The sequence below is a fragment of the Castor canadensis genome, chromosome 9, assembly GCF_047511655.1.
Source record: "Castor canadensis chromosome 9, mCasCan1.hap1v2, whole genome shotgun sequence".
Lineage (NCBI taxonomy): Eukaryota > Metazoa > Chordata > Mammalia > Rodentia > Castoridae > Castor > Castor canadensis.
In genome coordinates this window covers 94538048-94556478 of record NC_133394.1, presented here as the reverse complement: position 1 = coordinate 94556478, position 18431 = coordinate 94538048, and the positions used below count along the sequence as shown (strand labels likewise).

The 18431-nt window shown below is 36.6% G+C and overlaps 1 long non-coding RNA gene across 1 annotated transcript in view; it reads right to left on the bottom strand.

The window, feature by feature from the left end:
- Positions 1-2071: 2071 nt before the first annotated feature.
- LOC141410950 (uncharacterized) overlaps positions 2072-18431 on the bottom strand; it is a 26140-nt gene continuing 9780 nt past the window's right edge. The window contains exon 2 of the long non-coding RNA XR_012435763.1: positions 2072-2355. This is a non-coding gene — a long non-coding RNA (uncharacterized lncRNA). The remainder of the gene's footprint in view (positions 2356-18431) is intronic.

Here is an 18431-nt window from a genome sequence, read left to right as displayed (position 1 = left end):
TGTGTATTCTATATATTCATAGAAACTGCAGGCCTCTTCAGATGTGGGAATGGCTCTGAATAGCTGAGCTCCTGTGAAAACAAAATGTACATCTAGCTACATTAATAAAATAAAAAGTAAATGCATACAATGTGCTCCAATGTCCCTCCTTCTGCATAGGGAGGTTCTTTCCACACAAGGAAGAGATTGGTGGTCTAACTCCTGGCCCAGACAGCAATGATCACAGGTGGCTGTTTTACCCAGGACACTTCAACTGCATAGCAAGATAACCCTTGGTCATTGTCCACATTCTCCTCAACCTCCCATAACCTGTGCCATCTCTCTTTTAGCCCAGAAGTCCAAACCCCAATTCCTTTGAGCTCTAAATAAAGGTCAATTATTTCACCCCTCTTTGAGTCTAATACTCCCATCCCTTAAGCATGTAATAAAATTTGTATGTTCCTTTTCCTGTTACCTAGTCAGGTTTATTTCATAGACTAAAATTATCAAATCTTCAGAGGGAAAAGACTGAATATAAGACTTTCTTAGCGGTGTCAATATTTACAGGTTTTTATCCTGTAGTAAAGTGATAAAAAGTATGAACACTAGAGCCAGCTTGGCCAATATCAAAGCCCAGCTCTGTTACTAATAACTGAATGATGTTGGGAAGACTACCTAACTTCTCTGTGCCTCAGTTTCCTATACTGTAAAATGTGAGGCCTAGTCTACTGGGATGTAACTTGTCCCAGATGAAAGGCTTGAATATGGTAGCAGAGATCTTTTTTTCAGTAGGCCTAAACTCTAATTTTTGTCCCTAATTCTTATAAGGTTGTCAGTATCTCTGCTCAATAGTACAGTCTCTCATCCACCCCTTTCTCTGTTTAGGATCACCTAGAAAACAAGGGAAGCACAAGATGAGGCTCACCAACTGCCCTCCTAGGTGTGGACCCTCAGTTCCTGGCTGCTTTCTGCTGTTCACTGCCTTCAGATAAATACTTTGTTTTGTTTTGCTTTGCCCCAGGTTTTATATTTATTCTCAGTGGAAAGTTTATATGAGACACCAGTCTTCCCTCTTTTTAGCATTAGTGTAAAATGTAAATAAATTTTAAGAGTTTTATACAATAGTTGTCATTTTAATTTTGTTTGTATCTATTTTACTTGCTTTTCTTAAGTCTGCCATCCATGGCTCTACTGTGTTTAAGCAAGGAGTATTGTAGCATTGTGGGTTTATTTTTAAAAGGTGTTCATGTCTAATAACTTAGACCATCTTCTTGAGCTCTGACAACCTGTGCTCCAGTTTATCTGTTATCCCATTACACAATCCTGGGATATTCTATATTTTCTTTCAGATCTTTGATTATTACTCTAAGCCATGCCAGCTATGGCAATATGGTAAGTCATGATTTTTACTCATCAGTGGATTTGTTTTTTCTTATGAGTATTCTATACCTGCCATTTTTCTTTCCTTTCTTTCCTATCATAACTTATAAGATTGTTTTAACCAACAATATAATCAATTAGACAGAAATGTATATGTGTACATATGATGTTAATATGACTTAAATATCATTATTATGTTACATGCAGTAGTAAAGGGACCAAAAGTGCTTGAAGGTCAAAGACAAAGCTCTGATTCTTTACTCCTGACTGCCTGGTGCACAGAGAAGCAAATAGGATAACACTGAGTTTTTGCAGAAAGAAAAAGCTTTATTGTACAATCAATCAGCAAGGAGGCCAGGAGCAGAAAAATAAATTTTCATCCTCCTTCCCAATCATTTGTTAGTTTTTTTTTTAAGTATCACTTGCCTTTGTTTTACTTATTTTTCTTATGTTTATTTTATCGTTTTTACATTTACTTACATGTGTATACATTGTTTTGGCCACCTCTGCTGCCCCCACCCAACCCAGAACAGGTTCTGCCCTCTTGTTCTCCAATTTTGTTGAAGAAAAAACATAGGATAAAAAAATAGTGTTTTTGCTAGTTTGAGATGAAGCTAGCTATATAGGGAGATTGCTTGTGTGATTTCTATGCAGATGTGTATTACAACCCAGATTAGTTCATCTGGTAGTGGGGAATTTTATAGAAAGGGAGAAAGGGGTAGGTGCTTGTTTATTGGAGAAGGGGGATTTTAGGATTCTTCTGTGCAGACGATCATGGTAGTCATACCCTCCACAGATTGCATGCTTCTTTGAGGGAGGAGACATTGTGTTCTGTGCAGAGGCTTTGAGTTTGTCATGTCAAAAGGTTATTGAGTAGATGAACTGGCTTCTTCTACACATGTCCATTCTGGAAAAGCTGGTTTGGGGGCTGGGAATATAGTTCAGTACCATAGCTCTTGGCTAGTATGCATGGAAACCTGGGTTCAGTCCTCAACACTGAAAAAAAGAAAAGAAAAGGTAAGAAAAACAAAGCCAGTTTTTCCTGAAAAACAACTTAAGCACTTTGTTATTTAAGCAGTTTATGTTCAGATGTCCAGGTCTTAACCAATTCATTCCTGGTTTCAAATCCTGGTTCTTTGAGCTTTCATCTTATCTTTTCTATAATACATAAATTAAAAAGGAATAACAGTTATATCTTCCTCATATGGGTTTGTGAGGTTTGAATTTGTATGAGTTTGTTAGGGCTGCCATAAAAAAAACAAAAAACAAAAACAAAAAAAAAACACCGTAGCTTGGGTGGCTTACCCAATAGAAATGTACTATCTCACAGTTTTGGAGGGTGGAGGCTGGAGATTAATGTTTGACAGCAGTTTTGTTTTATTCTGAGGTTGATCTGTCTGCTTGGCTTGCAGAGAGTAACCTTCTCTTTGTGCTGTTTGTGCACTCTAATATTTCTGCTCTCCCTCCACATGTCCAAATTTCATCTTTTTGTGACAGCAGTCAGATTCAATTCAGGCCCACCCTAAAGTCCTCATTTTAACTTAACCTCTTTAAAAACTTTCTCTTCAAATTCTGAGGTACTGGTGTTTTGGACTTTAACATCTGAATGCTGGGGTAGTAGGAGGAAGGGAAGGAAGAGCACCAGCCAATAACACAAATCACTGTCCATTCTGTTTCAAGTAATATTGTTTTTATCTTGATGCTGAAAAACTATACTTATTCAAACCTGTAGAATCCATACAATTAGTCTAAAAGAAGGAAAAATAGGACTATTGAGTAGTGCCCCTTATTCATGGAGAATACATTCCAAGACTCCCAGTGTATGCCTGAAACCATGGAATGTACCATCAAACTCTTTATGTACTGTTTTTTTATGCCCATATATGTCTACCTATGATAAGATTTAATTTATGTCCACCTGAAAGAGAAGAAAACAGAAGTAGCTGAGAAAATTTTGAACTACAACAAAGTGGAGGATTTGTCTCATGAAATACTGGGTGGCAAAACTATAGAAGAAACAACAGAAAGTAATGTTTGTTTCTCAGGAAGAGGCCTTGTAGTCTCAGTTGATATATCACTTCTGAAGAAAGTAATTCCACATAGGTCTTTTCTAAAACAGCTACGTAATCTTACTCATTACTGATTGGGACAATGACGAAGTCAATGGTGCCACAAAGGAGTAGGATATAGTGAAAGCTGGCCTTTCATGTGATGTTTTGGAGCAATCTGATTTAATAGTGTCAAACTGAGGCAATAATATGCTATTTTGGAGGAAGAATAGATGCTAGGTAAACAAAGAGAAAGTGTATCATGTAAGTTTAGGTAGGTCTCTGAAAATTCTGGAATACTTTTCTTCTTTCTTAAGAATGCTCATCTTTTCTACTTGGAAGGTAAATTTCCAGGGTGGCTATACCATCATGCTACCTCATGTTCTTGGGTATCCTTGACAAATTAATTCATGTAGAAAAAATTATTTCATAAATGAGAAAGAATACAGGATGAACAAAAATAACTAACAATAAAATAGAACAATTGCTACTGGGCGGGCATGGTGGCACACACCTGTAATTCCAGAACTCGGAACACTGACGCAGGAAGATTGTGAGTTAGAGGCTGGCCCAGGCTATGTAATGAATTCCAGGTGAGCCTGGAGTACCTGGAGATACCTTGTCTCAAAAAGCCAGAGACAGAAAGACAAAGACAAAGAGAAGAGAGAGAGAAACCAGAACAATGTTCCATAATAAAAGTTAAGTGAAAGTGATCTCTCTCCATATATCTTTTTGTACCCCGTTATTTTTCTGTGATGGTGTGAAATGATACAATGCCTATGTGGTGAGATGAGTGAGGAGACGTTGTGACAAAGCATGAAACTACCAAGCATTTTGATACTGTGGCAGTGGATCTGACCACCAAGATGGCTAAGTGACTAAGCACGGACACACTGGACAAAGGGATGATTCACATCCTGGAAGGGATGCTGCTCAGAATGGCACACAATTTAAAACATATCAACTATTTCTGGAAATTTTCACTTAATATTTTTGGTCTGTGGCTAATCATGGATAACAGAAACCAAAGTGTGAGATTGTGGATATGGAAGGATTCCTCTATAAAATTATTTATGAAATGTATTCTAATACCCACAATAAAATCATGTGCTCTGTGACCAAGATTTAAATAAAAAAATTGTTATGAATACTTACTGCAAATCTTAGTTGACCTATAGTTTTATAGAAAGCTACATAATTTACGGATTACTTAACCTTTCAGTTTGTCGAGACAGTCACTATTGCTATGTGTGCTTTCAGAAATCTTCTATTTGGGATTTTAATCTTGCTTAGTAATTTAGCTGTGTCCTTGAACAAACTAAGACTTCAAATATGCAGCTGTTCCAAAAATGTAATGTTTATGCTTTCTGAAAAGAATCCTAAAAAAAACCAGGCTCAGGCTTATAAAGTTTATCTTATAGCATTTGTAATACACAATTGACGTCAATTCAGGAACCAAAATGAAGGCAGACGTCATGATTGTGAATGCATAAACACAGAAATCATCAAATTATTTATTTTCATCCCTCATGCTTGCATATGTAGTACAATATAAATACAATTGAAAGTAGAATTAGATCACATTTTGGACCCCACGGCATTTTGTACCTCTATTTTCTGTGATACTTAACCTGCCCTAAAGTTTAGACATTTAAAAAATACTATGTCCTGTTACTCACTTTTGTAAAAGAGAAAGATTCTGCCTACTCTAAATTTTGAAGAGTTGGTGTTTATAATTAAATGTACTTCTCAGAATCCAACCACTGTGCATACGTGAAAACATTGCTTAAACAGCCATGAAATTGCAACACTCCCCACAAAAGAGGAAGTTTATTCTGATATACTTCTATTTATTTTGCAATGAAATGAAAAGACTTTCTGACATTTAGTCACATGCTAACGAATATTTTTATCTTCATCACGAACAAGAATTGTTTCTTATTGGCTAGTGTGAATGTGTTTGTGTTTACATGGCATGCCTAGGAAGAACTGACATATCATTTCTTTTTTTTTTTTTTTGACTTTCTTTGGGTAGTACTGAGGTTTAAACTCAGAGCTTCATATTTACTAGGGCAGCACTCTATCTCACATCCTGTAATAGAGGCAGCATAGTCTAGAAGTTATTCATCAAGAGAAGGATTCCTGGCCTTGAATTATTACTCTGCCACAAGCTGTGTAATTTACTTATTTATCTATTATTCATATGGGGGTACTGGGGTTTGAACTTAGGTCCTCCTGCTTGCAAGGCAGGTGTTCTTCCACTTGAGCAGCTTCTCCAGTCTTCTTTTTAAATTTTTTATTAGCACTTATTAATTGTACAATATGGGAGGCTTCATTGTGAGATTCCCATACATGCATATATTTCTTGAGCACCTTTTGTGTGCTAGGCATTTTCTTCAGCACTTTGAATATGTGAGATTATTTCAACCTCAGAAGTATCCCACAACCTCAGAAGGACACATTCTAGTATACCAATCAACATAAAAAATGATTCAAACTTGTTAAACAACTCCAAAATTAATGAGAGTTGACATTCAAGAATGAAATTTAAAAATAGTGAGAATCATAATGAGCATAAACAAGACTCTCAAGAAGTTACTAAGTTTTTAGACAGAATTTCACTTTAAACACAGTGTTTTTATCCATGTTTCCTGGCTCCTAGTTATGAGGAATTCCCCACCAAGACAGGGCACAGAAACTAGAATATCCCATCCCCCATGATGATCAAAGAAACTAGAAATTCCTTGACCTATTCTTGTCTAAGAGATGCTCCTTCCTGTTTCAGAGAGGTTATATCCATACCCTTGAGGAAGGTATTCTGCACAGAGAGGCCAAGGAGAGTGCTGAAGCAGACAGGCCTTCACGGATTTCCCTATCTAATCTAATAACATTATATATGAAGTCTCTCTAAAAATCCCAAAAGGTCAGGGTTTGAAGAACATTTGGATAGCTGAACACATGGCGGTTCCACGTCCTTGCCTTCTACGTAGCTCACTCTGTATCTCTTTATCTGTATCTTTTAAAATATGTTTTATAATACATTGGCAAATGTAAACAAGTGTTTTCCTTCATCCTGTGATCTGCTCAAGCAAATGAATTTAACTGGAGGAGGGGGTTGTGGAAACCTTAATTAAAAGCTGGTGGGTCAGAAGAACAGCTAAAACAACCTGAAGCTTGCAACTGGCATTGTAAGTGGAACCTGACACTACTATCCCCAGCTAGACAGGGTCAGAGCTCAATTGGAGTAGAGGACCTCACAGTTGGTGTCCACTACAAAATTGTTTGTTTGCTAGTGGGAAGAAACCCACCTTTTGGTGTCGAGAGGCCTGTTACATTAATTGTGGTCTGTCCTTTTCTACCCCTAAAATCTTCAAGGATGTGACTACACCAGCCCATCCTTTGTGATCCATTGCAAACATCTATTCTTTTTTTTTTTTTTTACTTTTTGCAGTATTGAGGTTTGAACTCAGGGCTTACACCTTGAGCGACTCCACAAGCCCTTTTTTTTCGAGACAGCATCTCACAAACTATTTGCACGGGCTGGCTTTGAACCACAATCCTCTTGATCTCTGCTGCTTCCTGTTATACAGGTGCCTAGCACAAACGTCTATTCTTCACTGCTAGAGCATCTCCTGGACGCATTCTACCTTTTACGGAGATCCTGTTTTGTCCTGTCTCAGCTGGAAGAGTCCTGAAAGAGTCTGTTCACCATCACCCACAACTGAAGGTTTTTTTCTACTCAATATACCTTGTGCTGTGGCTGCTCTTGGTTGTCTTATCCACCAGCCATCCAGGGACACTGATTTGAATCTGTTCTAGGTTTTTCAAGCAATCCTGCCACCAAATCAGACATTCAAGTGAAATGTTGGGGTCCATTGGTACTTTCATGGAATACATTTTCAACACAAACCTGATACATCCATGCTTTCTAAAAAAATAGAAATGACTTAGAGTTGAAACTGAATCTCTTGGGATTTACCCAGGTACTATACTTGCATGACTGAGAATTCAGCAAGGAGATGAAGAAGAAAATCATATAAGTTGAAGTACCACAAAATTTCTCAAAATAAGTAAGCAAAAGAAATCTAATGAGGCTTTTGCAAACCAATACATGTTTGGTTAAAGAGTCCAATGAGTGTATTTTTAGCAGTAGTTTCTATGACTGTATCTATAGTATAACAAATGTTTAATCTTCAGTGCTTAGTTACTACCTAGGCTCTTTGCAGTGCAGTGTTGTCTTTGTTGTCAGTTACAAACATTAGTTCCATAGATACGTCTTCTCTAGATGTTCTTTTTCAGGTCTACCAGTTGCAGTCTTAGTGTCTGCTTTTTAGTATGAGAGAGGTTCCAGAGAGCAAATAAGATCACAGATAGAGGCTGAATAATTAGTTTTCTGATTGAAAATCAAATTTGTTACATCTCATAATGATTTTAATGGACTTTTTACAAATTGAAAAACAAGACTTGAGTTTATTTGGTGAACAGTGCAAAGAAGGAGATTGATCAAGCTCAAGGAAGAACCTCATTTATGACTAACATCTTCCCTACTTAAAAGATGGATATTTGTTTTCAGTTCCACCATTTAAAGAGCTTAGAAGTTACGACTTCCCTCCTTACAGTAAAAAAAAGAAAAAAATAAAAGCAGAACATGCTCAAAATACATTCTTTTGAGGCTGTCAGAGAACTGAGGCTACCAGGCAAACCACCACCCCAAAATCTAGAGAAATGGGTAAATTCAGCGTCACTGTTGAAATATGTTTATTTGAAGCAGTAGCCTTTGGAACCATAACCTGGTAGCAGCACTTCAGAGGTGATTTCCGTAAGTACAGAGTAGTGTGAGTGAGAGACTCCTGGGGACTGGAGTCTTAGGGGACCCCATCTTAAAGGAGTTTTAATCTCTAGAGAACCCATCAAGTTCTCTGGTGAGGAGCTGAGAAAGAGCAGGGAAGGGGAAGCATAGCCCTTTGAAACAACACAAAGATCCTCCATACCAAAGGCCTATCCTTCATAGGACAGACTTCACCAGTCTGTACATTTATACCACTCTAACCCTGTCTTGACTTCCTGACTCATCTGAGAGAGGAAAAATGAGAAAAGAAGTATTTGTTAACCCTATAGCCTAGGAATACAAACTCACTAAAAAATTTAATCCTAAGATTACAGAATATTTCCTTACACCTTATCATCACATGAATAATGTTCCAACTGTAAGACTTATAAATTTTTTCTGAGGAGGAGTACTTAGGGAAGCCCAAAGTAATGGTAGGAGACCAAAAACCTAAAAAGCAAACTAGAGGAATTTTAAGCTACTGACACCTAGAGTTGCAGCAAGAATTACCAACTCATCACCAACCAGATTAACATAAAATTTCACAAGAAAGGTTTTATTTAGCTCAGTTTCTGTTTCAGGATACATCATGCCCAGGTTTCAATAAAAAATTGCAAGGTGCTTAAAGGCAAGGGAAAACCACTGTTATGAAGAGACAAAATAAGCTCAGAAACACTTAGCAAGGTAAATAACAAAACAAGCCATAACTAGGCATGTCATATTCAAACTGAAGAACAGTAAAAGACAAAGGGAAAATCAGACAAAGGGAAAATCTTGAAAGAAGCCAGAGAAGTGTGTTCCTGTTTAGAGATTTAAAAAAAATAGTGACTTTCACATCAGAAATCTTGTAATCATTAACAAAACAGAATAACAAAAAGTCACACATGAAAGAAAAATACCAATCACCTTACATTCTATATCCGAAGATGTTACCTTCAAAAGTGGGGGGGAAATAGTTTCTCAGGCAAACAAAAACTGAGCGAAGTCATTGACAGCAGACTCACATTGCGAAAAATGTTAGGGTTGGGGTGGTTCTTAGTGAAAAGAAAAATGATATGGGTTACATACTTGGATTTGTGAGCAGAAGAGAAGAGTGTTAAAGAAGGAATAAGGGATAAGAGTAAAATAAAACCTTTAATTTTTCTTGATAATTGATCTATATATAATCAAACTATATAACTGATCTAAAATATTAATTCAATTATAAAAAAAACCACTTTGTCTAAATACAGCAATTAAAACACAGAGATTGTTGAGAGTAGATAGAAAATAAGACCTAACTATATGTTCTCTATTAAAATTCCACTTTATATATAAAGACTCAAAAAAGTTAGGAATAAAGAGATGAATAAAGACATAGCATGCTAAGACTAATGAAGAAGAAAGTTAGAGAAGCTGTACTCATTCAGATAAGTGAAAGTTACCAGGAAGAAGGAGGGGCATTACTTAACAATAAAGGGATAACTTCCAGAAGCCATAACAATTCTAAGTTTGTGCTTACTTAGTGACACAGAGACAATGTATGTTAGGTAAAACTGATAGAAATGAAAGAAGTAAAAAAAACCCACACAATTAAAATTGAAACTTTGGCTTGATGCCAGTGGCTCAAGTCTATGATCCTAGCTACTCAGGTGGCAGAGATCAGGAGGATTACAGTTGGAGGCCAGCCTGGGAAAATAGTTCATGAGATGCTATCTCAGAAACATCCAGCACAAACAAGGGCTAGTGAAGTGGCTCAAGTAGTAGAACACCTGCCTAGCAAACATAAGGCCCTGAGTTCAAACCCTAGTACCACAAACAAACAACAAAAATGTTGGGACTTCAACACCCATCTTCCAGTGGTTAGTAGGTCAAGCAGACAGAAAATCAGCAAGGATATAATCTGCCTGAAGAGCACTACCAATTAATATGATGTAACTGACATTTATAGAATACTTCCAATAGCTTCAGAAACACATTCTTTTGAAATTCATATGGAACATTCATCAAGTTAGACCACATTCTGGGCCATATAACATACCTCAACACATTTAAAGAGTATTTCATCACACAAAATACAAGTTTAGAGTACTTAAAATCAATATCAAAATCAAACTTGAAATTGACAACAGAAAGATATATGGAAAATCCTCAAATATTTTGCAGTGAACACGTTTCGACATTAAACATGAATCAAGAAAGTCTTGAGAGAAATTTTAAAATGTCTTGAACTTCATGAAAATAAAAACATAACCTAACACGTGTAGGATACAGACAAAGCAATGTGTCTAGAGGGAGCTGGGAAGCTCTGCTGATTTTGCATGGGCTAACCCATGAATCTGAAACTTGGCTGAAGACAGGCTTATGTAGACAGGCTCAAGGGGAATGCAGCTCTGCTCCAGGCTCTCATCCTTCTCCTGGGACCAGTTGCTGGCCAGGCATTATTTTCATGATGATGGTAGCGTGGCAAGAAAGCAAGCCCATCCACACAAATTCTTCTCAAGCACTTGTCTCATCCCTGTTTACATCTCATTGGCCAATCATGTCTATGGCCCAAACTAGAATTAAGAGGAAGTGAACTACATTTCACACATGGAAGTGGGGATAAGAAAGTGAATATTTTAAAGCAATAATCTATTCTAATAATGGTACCAGCTTCAGTGTTGTTTGTATCAAATGAGATACTAATTTATGCTAGCTATCTGCATTCTTAACATAACAGCTGGCATAGTAAAAGCACCATCATTTTTGGCTATATTTATTACCTAGTTAGGTTCTTGTCCTCATAGTGTTTATTAGGAAAACAAATACTAGTATATAACCACAAGAAGTGATGGATGTTGTGGGCAATACTTGGTACACATTCTCCATAAAGCTATTCATCTTGCAGCTGGAAGTGGACTCAAGTGGTAGAGTGCCTGCCTACCAAGTCAAAGGTCCTGAGTTCAAATCCCAATACCATAAAAAATATTCATTTTGCATATAAGCCTAACAGTATGGCAATTCAAATTAATATATGAACTAAATAAAAAATACTCCAAACTACAACTTTTAGGACCGATAATAAGCACAAATTTCAGAATTGAACACTTGAGTACAAGAAACTTATTGCATTACATATTTTTCCAGTGTTAGTTATTTTTAAAACTATAAAAATCTGAAGGTTTATAGTTTCCAAGTTGCTAAGTTCAAAGTGGTTAAACTTTACTGTGCTCCTAAGCATGGTTCAGGCACAATGTTAGATACTTCGTGCTTATTTAAAATCCACCACATTCTTAAGAAACGTGACTTTTTTTATGGTTGCAGGGATTGAACCCAGGGCCTCAGACATGCTGAGTGCCTGCTCTACCACTGAGCTATACCCTCAGCCCTGATAATGACACTATTATTTCTGCTTTATAAGTGAAAAAAAAAAACCCTGAGGAACAAAAAGATTACGTAATTTGCCAAAGTGACACAATTAAATGAGGTGGTCAGGATTTGAACCCAGCTGACTCCAGCCAGTGCTTTTAACTACCCCTTCAGTGCTTGCCATGTATGTTCCCATTTCACATCAACCCATTCACTCACTGAAAGAACATTAATCGTGCATCACAGTGCTTAGGGACAAAGCCAGGTATAGGAGGAGACACACATAGTGCAAAATTTGCCATTCAGAAAAGAAAACATAAAAAGTATTCCCAGGAAATTCTAGTATGACCATGGAAAACGCAGCCTTCTTCCCCAAATTCTGTTCGATCTATAAAATAAGACAGTCTTCTGGGAAACCATACACTCCAGTTTTCCTGGTGATCCACAGGATCCAATGTGCAACAAGACTCCATGCCTGAGGATCTATTCTTCACTTGAAAGAAGCTCTTGATTCTTTCCTTTTTTTTTTTTTAATGATAGCTGTACAGGGGGTTTTCCTTGTGACATTTCCATGTATATATGCATTATACCCGAACCAATTTGTCTCATTTTTTTCTTCTTTCTACCTTAATCCCCTTCTTATGATGATTTCAACAGGTTTGAAAATTCTTGTACAGAAAGTACATCAACCTTTTTCTTTTATTTATTTATTTTGTAGCTCTGGGGACTGAACCCAGGACCACATGTTAGACAAGCAATCAACCACTGAACTATAACTTCAGCCCAATTATTTTCTTTTATTCAGTTATAAAAGCAAAGAGAAATTCCCTTTCCCTCAATAGAATTCTACTGTCTTGCTATGTCACAAGGAACTGTACTTCTGCATCCTCAATTTTCTACAAAACCAGACACTACAACTTTGTGTTGCCTGAGTCATCATTCTAGCCTTTTCTGTTTAGGCTCTGACCAAGAAATATTCTGAATTTTCTACTTTCTGTGAATCCTGTAGCTTCTCACTCCCAACCACTAGTGTCTTTTCCACCTTAAGCTAATGCCATCCAACCATACTCCTCCCCTGATGGTGATCCTCTTCCCTATCCGATTGACTATTTCTGATGGGAAAGAGAGTTGATTCTTGGCTTTACATGTCTCTAAGAGTCTGATTTGGGGGGCCAGTTGTCCACCTTAAATAGTCTACTCCTTTGGGCTTTCTAGCCTGAGACTCTAATCTTCATCCACCCTAACCCTCAAATCCTAGAACCTAAATGCTTTCTCACAAGAGCATAGGTTAGTGTGAGATAAAGTGGCATTAACCATCTACTTTGGGGATCCAGCCTAAGGCAAGGAGATGTGACTTTCTTATAGGAGAGTTATCAAAGTTGGGCTCTGGATACTGGTTTAAATCAAGATGAGCCCAACATAGACTGCAGCTCTGTAGTCAAAAGTTAAATCCACATTTAAATCAAGTAGATGCTAAGGTGAAAGTGAGGTGAAGAGCTGGTAGAATGCACAGGGCCCTAAATTCAAACCCCACCTGCCTCCCCAAAAAAAGTGAGGTGAAGAGCTGGTGGAATGGCTCAAGTGGTACAGCACCTGCTTAGAAAGCACAGGGCCCTAAATTCAAACCCCACCTGACCCCCCCAAAAAAAGTGAGGTGAAGAGTTGAAGGGTGAGGCCAAGAGTTGAAGGGTGAGCTGAGGGGCCCCAGAGTTGAGGGATGAGCCACAGGATATTGGCCAGGAGAGGACCGAGTTGATGGAGAACAGGGTAGAAAGTGCTGGCCGTGATCAGGGAGAGAACCTGTTACTTTCCTAAAGCAGCCTATAGTTGCTTTCCTCCCTACTGTGGATCAGTTTTGGAAAACAAAGGAAATATCAGGTGGACCAAGATTTGAAATCTAACAAACCTAGTTTCAAATCCTAGCTCCAGAACTGTCTGACTTTGGATGTACTATTTAACTCTCGGGTTCTCATTAATAAATTGGGAGTTATTAAACTTACTTAATGGATTGTTGTGAGGATTAAAACAAAGATTATGTGGCATGTGCCTAGCTTAATGTTTCACACAGAGTGAACATTCTCTTCCTTTGTTTTCTACTCTTCTCTGCCTTCCCCCATGTTACCTCAGTCTTGATTCATCTTTACAAAGTGGCTTCATGCTCCTGTCCTAAACTGAAATGATTTTTAGGAAGTCTTAATAACCGTTTTTAAAATTCTTTCTAATTAGTTTAGGACTAGAATGTTATTTTTGTGCTTTTAATATCCCACATCTCTCTGCAAACAATCTATTTACATTCTTGAAAAACTGATACAAGCTAAAGAAATATCTAATTTTCCTTTGACCAAAGTGAAATTTTTTTTATCTGAAAAGACATGAAGAATAAAGCAATAAATCTTGACCTAGAAGGAATAAAATTTATTCTCTTATCAGAAGCAAAAACAGTGACCAAGCAATTCAATTCTCATTGAATTATGAGAAAATTCTGAACAAAACTTAGCATTGAATTCATGGTTAAAATTCATTTAAATTATGTAACCAGATTCACATAAACCCATACTATTAATTCTAAAATTATGATGCCTCATTAAAAAGATGTGAGGAAAACTGAATTATAAAAAATCTTAAGGGCCTAGACAAATAATTTTACTGCAACTTTGTATCTAAGGTACTGCTTGAAATCAAAATGCATTATAAGAAATCTTTTTATGTAGTGATTTTAGCGATAATAGGATTCGACCTATAAGGTAAGAGAATTATAATGTGTAGATGTAATTGCCAAACTTTTAAAACCAATGATATGTTTCTTTAAGTGAAATTTTATGGGGAAGACCTATATATATATATAAAAAAGTGAAAGTGAGAACATGGAGCCTTTTTCTCCAGGAGCACCTGATCCATCCCATCTCTGACCCTGCAGAGACTCTGAGCTCCCCACCCTTTCACATAACTTCACAGCTTCAAGATCCAAGGGAAAATCATTGCTCTAAAGAATCATTGATCACCTTCCCCCCCAATTTCATATTGTAACTAATTCATGTGTTATTAAATAAATTGTAACAGATCTCAGACACATTTTGTCTTTCAGATAAAATATTATAGAGATCATAGTGAAGCTCAACAATCACTTTTAAAGCATTTATTTGGATTTATGTGACTATATATTCCTTAGTATATTGAATCACAATGTAAAATGATTTAAGATTTCAGTCAAAGAAGAATATAGACGCTCCTTCATGGGATTAAGAAACCCTTATAATATTATAACATGTTGGCAAAATAATTTTGAAGTGACAGACTTCTAAACTCTCATAAAATATAGAGTAGAACTTTTAAAAAGGAAAGTAATGATTGAACAATTTATAGGCCTATCAATGAGGAAATTGGAAGCAAGAATTTTGTTAACAATAAAAGAAGTAGCTGGTGGGTTAGGGATGGGGCTTAGTAGTAGAGCTCTTGCTTAGCATATGAGGGCCCTCAGTTCAGTCCCAACCACTGGAAAAAAAATAGTAGATGAATATTTTTAGCACCTTATTTTCATTTATTACTTATGATTTCTTAAGTATAATACTTTTTTTTCTGTACCTATCAAAAAGAGTTTTAATTTCAAACCTAAGATTGGCAAATTACTTGGCCTGTCTTTTACCCTCTATCACGGTTATTAAATCATAAATCAGAGATGCACAGGCAAAAGCATTAAAATGCCTCAAATATAAAAAGTGGGAATAGCAAATAACTTGGTTAATCCATTGAATTGGGTGATGTCTCTTCCCCTAATAATATTGCAGATAAGTTTATCTTTTAGGTTTTGGTATCTATCCCTACATTAACTTTCATTGAGATGAATACAGAATATGATTAGATCTTATGTGAAACACACAAGGCTGTGGTGTTGGTTGGGCTCCTAAATGCTGGATTGTAACAGAAGAAGTGCTTTGGCTGTTTAAGCTGTACAGTATTGTCTAAAAATTATTTATTTCATCTCCAACCACTTTTTCTAACTATGATTTAAGATGTTAGAATCTTCCAAAAAGCACCATATTTTAAGATTGCATAAAATATTTCTTCTGTTCAACAAGCATTTGGTTATCTGGATCAAACCCATCACATGATCAATGCTGAGAAGCAATGTCAAGTGGAATGGTTAATGGGTCACTCTTCTATACCATTGTCCCTAAATTTGAATCACAGGTGTCCAGAAGCTGGTTGAGGTAATAAGCACATCATTAATATAATAGGAATCACAGTTGCAATAATTACTAACATTGTCATGTCTGATCACTACCAGATATGGGACAACCTAGTCCTAATATAATTCCTTCTCATAATTTATAGTTTGGAATTCAGCTTTGGTAATTAATAAATTCATGCAACAACTATGTACTTAGAGACTACTATATGCAACGCATTTAAGTAGACACAGCAGGATATTCAAATACAAATAAGGGATAATTTTAGCTTCAAGAATATTAGAAACTAGCTTTGAGGAGAGAACACTTTGTGTGTGTGTGTTCATGGAGATCAAACCCTGGGCCCCCTGGCATGCTAAACAAGACCTCTACCACTGCCCAAGTAAATCACTTTTAAATCACCACTAATAAGAACAACAGCTAAAACTTATTGAGCAACTTCTATGTGTCAGTCAATATTCTAAACTTTTTGACTTTATTAATTTATTGAATTCTCACAAAACTTTCTTATCATCTCATTTGATATATGAAAGAGCTTCTCCAAAATTACACAATTATTTAATAGTAGAGCCTATATTCAAATGTAGGAAGTTAAGAACCTTTATATTTTGTCAGTGTGCCATGTAGTCTGTCCAAACAAAACAAATTAAACAGGTACAGAAATATTTCAAAGATGTAATGAATACAAAACCCACCTGTAAAACCAGAAGTTCTGAAGTGAAATGGTTTTACAAACAAACCTTGAACTATAATAAGAATTTCAGCATGTAAAGATAGGATGATGGTCACCAAGATACAATGAAAAGAGAAACAAAATCTGGAAATCAACAAGGGAAACAGTGAAGAAAATGTTTGGCTGTGGCTGTTTATCAAGTCAATGTGCAGGAGAATGGCTCTAAAGACACTCTTTGGACAGAAGTCACATTGCAAGGGGTTAAGGATGGAAACGGAGTTTCAACTGCGCTCTCAAGACATGAGACAATGAAGGAAAGGCGATTCTATTAAAGGTAGCTACAAATTGAGGAATTTTGTGGGCATGGGGTGAAGGAGACATAAGTTTGGTGAAAGATTGCAAAGTTGTGGGATAAAAGACTCAGTAAAGGGTCAAGGGAGAAGAATAACTAACTGAACATGAGTCAGAGAAGAAGCAATTCAATAAAGAAGGCAAGAAAAGGAGCAAAGAGGAGGAAGCCATTAAGAAATGGTGATAAAGAGCAAGGTGGTAGATGAGCAAATACACAAGAAATGGATGAAATCACTGTAATTTCAGAACCTCTTCTTAAGTAGTTTGGAGTTAAGAACAACACACATCCATAACAGATGTTTTTCAGTTTATTATCTTTACATGCTATTTGAATAATTCCTCTAAAGCTATCTTTTTAAATTTACATATTTACCACATGGAACAGAATCACTAAAAAGTTGTGAGGTCTTCCACAACAAGGAATATTTATCAATTAATTTATCCACCAAATATTTATAGAACATTTTTTATGTGCCAGACACCATACTAAGTACCAAAAATACAGGCTTGGTAAAGAGAGAAATGATTCCTCCCTCCTAGAGCTTAATTTTCACTATGAGACACAAAGGAGCAAATGCATGAAGAAGTGAGAAATTTTAAGGTGGGAAAAGTGTGGTATGGAATAAAGGACATTACCTGAGGTGTAGGAAGATCAGGAAAGACTTCCAGAGAAAATAATATTTAAGTTGAGATTCTTTTGAGAGTTGACCAAGAGAATAAATAAGCAAAAATGCCAGTCAACTGGAGCTAAAGAGTCATAAAAATATTTTGAGCTCAAAATCACAAAAATAGACATGTTATATGACACCTATGCTTTAATCCTGAAATAACAAAAGACACTCTATCCTATTGTCAAATGCTGAATTTGAGTCAGTGATCCTTCCTTTTTCAGTATCAATTGACCTTTAATTTTGGATAGCTAAGGATTTCTCAGAGTTCCCAGAGACGTGGTATGACAGATACCTTAATACTGAGCAGCAGGTTTTATTAATGATTATTGTCATACTTAATATCCATAATGAAACTGGCATGAGATGTAGCTTTAAAGAGGAGGGCAATTTTCACCATTTCTATTGGAGCCACACAACTATCTGGGCAATATGTTTTCCAAGTCCAAAGACACACTGTCATGGAGGTAAAGCACAGAAAACATCTACAAGGCAGCCCACAGAATGGGAGAAAATCTTTACCAGCCATACATCTGACAAGGGATTAATAACCAAAATGTACAGGGAGCTCAAAAAACTGAACTCCCCCAACATCAATGACTCAATGGAGAAATAGGCAAATGAATGGAATAGAGCTTTTTGAAAGGAAGAAGTTCAAATGGTCAAAAACCATGAAGAAATGCCCACCATCCCTGGCCATATAGAAAATGCAAATCCAAACCACGTTAAGATTCCACCTCATTCCTACGAGAATGGCTATCATCAAGAACACGAATAACAACAAATGTTGGCATGAATGTGGGGAAAAAGGAAACCTCCTACACTGTTGATGGGAATGTAAATTAGTACAACCACTATGGAAAACAGTATAGAGGCTCCTCACAAAACCAAAAATAGAACCAAAAATATGATCCAGGAATACCACTCCTAGGGATATACCCAAAGGAATGTAAGTCAGGATACAATAAAGGCACTTGCACCCAGTGT